The sequence below is a fragment of the Dipodomys spectabilis genome, unplaced genomic scaffold (assembly GCF_019054845.1).
Source record: "Dipodomys spectabilis isolate Male_0828 unplaced genomic scaffold, ASM1905484v1 ptg000051l, whole genome shotgun sequence".
Classification (NCBI taxonomy): Eukaryota; Metazoa; Chordata; class Mammalia; order Rodentia; family Heteromyidae; genus Dipodomys; species Dipodomys spectabilis.
In genome coordinates, this window is record NW_024870728.1 from 9,921,164 (window position 1) to 9,924,427 (window position 3,264).

Here is a 3,264-nt window from a genome sequence, read left to right on the forward strand (position 1 = left end):
AAATACAAAGGTGAATTTACCAGCAAAAAGCCCATGTGTTGCTATACAATGACAGGCATTATGTTGGAGAGATTGGGAATGTGGACCCTGTAGCCAAACTCCCCACATTTAAAGCTCACATCTGTCATTTACTAGTGGTTTTCCTTTTTGGCAAATCTGTTAAGATTTCTAGATTTGGTTTCTTTATTGATAAGGCCAGGGACAGTATCCATGAGATTGAAATGGGTTATCATATATTAAGGGAAAGAACATGTGCAAGAACCTTATAAATATTAACTATTATAACTCTTTTACATAACTTTTTCACTTAACAATGAATATATTTCCACAAGAATAAATATACATGTATGTCTTAATTTTGAAAGGATATATGGAATTAAATACATTCTGTGGTTACCATGGCATACATTATTATAAGTGAGGAAGGTCTAGCTATTCTCTGCTGCAAACCACATTTGTAATTCTTTGGTAAATAAGTAACAGTGGAGCCAATAGATAATTTTTAATTTTTTTCTTTTATTCACCAGCTGCCCAGGTACCAAAAAATTATGCCTCTGAAATCTCTTGATGTCAATTCCACATGCAGAACAATCAAGTTGCCTTATATGTGCCACTCATGGCAAAAGCCCTTTTTTGCCAATAGATCATTTTTAAGGTTTTTGATTTGTATGGCCAAAATGTTCTTCAGGAAATTTTTGCCTATTTTATTTCTACTGTGTGTGAGTCTGGATCAATTCATTTTCTCCCATTCTTGCTGACATTAACTATTTTTTAAAAAATTTAAAATCTCTATTTAATATTATTGTCATTAAAATTTAAGATTTCATTATCATTAAAATATTATTGTCACTAATATTCAAGTCAAACACAAAGACTTGACTGGAAGAGAATGAGCTAATAGTATTGGTATATTTATGGGGAATTTCCTTTTCTCATGAAAGATGATGTTATGTATTATAGGTATGCATTTGTTTATTCATAAATATGTTATACACATGTATATATGGGTGAATCTATGTAATATATATATGTAATAAAATTTTCTTCATTGATGACTATCAGAAAGCAGGAAGATGTATAAAAACCTTTCTCATTCTGGGTTATAAAGGGTATGAAAGGCTGCAACTCTCACAGAAGGTATGTAGGGAGAATTTGAGATAGAGAACTTGTACCAGCTGAAATAACAAAAGGACAGGGGGCAGAATTGGGGGGCATCATGATACAAGTCCAGAAATGCTGAGCTGATCAGAATGAGAGGAACAGGAAGCTCATACCAGAATTGCTAGCAGAGATGCATGGTGCTGAGTGAACTGCAGATAGTGTTGTATGTGTATGGTGGTAGGGTATCTGGTTCGGAGACCTTGTGGATAAAATCTACTAGTTGTGAAGTTACAAGGGATGGGAAAAAGTGAAGGAAATAAAGGCCCTGGGAGAGACACCCTGTAGAGAAGTGTGTTCAGGAATGAACAATCATGGGAGGTCTTGCATGACATTGAAGTGTAGCCATTAACCTGCATGATGTATTTTTAGCAAAGTGTAAACTTGTTCAACCACTCTGGAAAGTAGTATGGATGTTCCTCAAAAGACTAAACATAGAGCTCCTCTATGACCCAGCAATCCCACTAGGACATTTACCCAAATGACAACAAAGAAGGCCATACTAAAGCTTCCAGCACAACCATGTTCATTGCAGTATTATTTACCATAGGTGAGATATGGAACCAAGTCCCCCAAAAGTGATTTTCTACTTCCATACAGCTTTGTGTGCTGTACTAAAAACAGAACCAGATAAAATAGTGAGCTTAAGAAATAGTCGACCTTTTTTTGTAGCATCTTGTTCATTGAGATGTTTCCTTATTTTTAGCCAATGAGAGCTATACAAAGAAGAAGAATGAAATTACGTAAAATGTGTGTGTGTGTGTGTGTGTGTGTGTGTGTGTGTGTGTATTTCCTTATTGGATCAGTCAACTTTCTGTGGCCATAACAGTATCTGAGACAATTCACTTAGAATGAGATAAAGTTTATCTCTGTTCACCATTTTGGAAGTTTTAGTGTATAGCTTGCTGGTTTTAGTCTATAACTTGTTGGTTGTATCAGGGCCTGCAAAGGGAGCACATCACAGCAGAAGAATGAAGCGGAGAAATCTTCCTACCTGATGTCCAGGAAGTGAAAAAGTGAGAGGAGACATGCTAGGTGATGGGAAGATGTCACACTAGGCCCCATCCCATTTCCTAAAGCGTCCACCACCTGCCTGTAACACAGCCTAGGGACCAAACCTTTAACACATAGACCTCTGTGGGAGCATCCCAAATCCAGATTGTAGCACATGCTTATGCATTCATTGTTGCTCTCCACCTTCCTTTCATCTTGTGATGGGAACAGTGGGTTTGTTTCTCTGACTGGCTCAATGGTCCATCAGAGTTCAGGGAATGTGAGCAGCAGTGGATATACATCATAAAGGAAGAGCTTTGTATTGCCCTTTCAATCACAATGTTCCCCATTGTACAACTCTCATTCATTTCCTATCTTTTACCTTATTGTTTGTGCCTCTTTTTTTTTAGCACAGACTTACAAAAAGCAAATGAAGCAATAAAGACCATTAAATATTTTTTAAAAATAAGGAAATAGAGAGCAAGATTCATATAAATGTAAGCAGACACTTGAGGTTGGTTCTAAGCCTGAAACCATGGAAGGTATCATTAGTTAAAAAGAAAGGAAGACCTAGGGATGCTGTGGGTTTTCATCTCAGAGGGAATTAAAATCTGAAAAGCTGTGCTTTGTATATAGGGAAAAGCACAGCTAGCCTCAAAGATTCTAATATGATGTGTGGAAAGACTATTTATTTCTTGATAGTGGATCCACGAGAAATGAGTAAAACTACTCCCTGAAAACAAATACACTGTCCCATATGAATTTACTTAAAATTTTCACTTGGAATGCCTTTAGTCCATTTTATAACTAAATATTCAGGGTAAAGGGAAGGGAAAGATTGAGAACTTTGTGACATCTTAACTTCTTAGTCAGTGAGAACATATGCCCTGGATGCTGCTGTCAGCCAGAATCTATTGCTTTTGTCAAATGTTTTATTAGGCTTTGCTGAGACTGTGCAATGCTTTACAAGAATGTAATTCCAGAGTCAAATTCTGATACCACTTAGGTTTGTATGATGATTCTTTGGGCTACTTCCACCTGACAATTGGTGAATTTAGATTCTAAGAGATGATTCTGTACATTTCTATCCAATTATTCCTGAAGGAAACATTT

At 36.4% G+C, this 3,264-nt stretch overlaps 1 non-coding gene across 1 annotated transcript; it reads right to left on the reverse strand.

Annotated features, from left to right (window-relative positions):
• Positions 1-481: 481 nt before the first annotated feature.
• LOC122107600 lies at positions 482-634 on the reverse strand. The gene has a single exon (XR_006147385.1). It is a non-coding gene; the product is annotated as a U11 spliceosomal RNA (small nuclear RNA).
• Between the last annotated feature and the right edge of the window lie 2,630 nt (positions 635-3,264).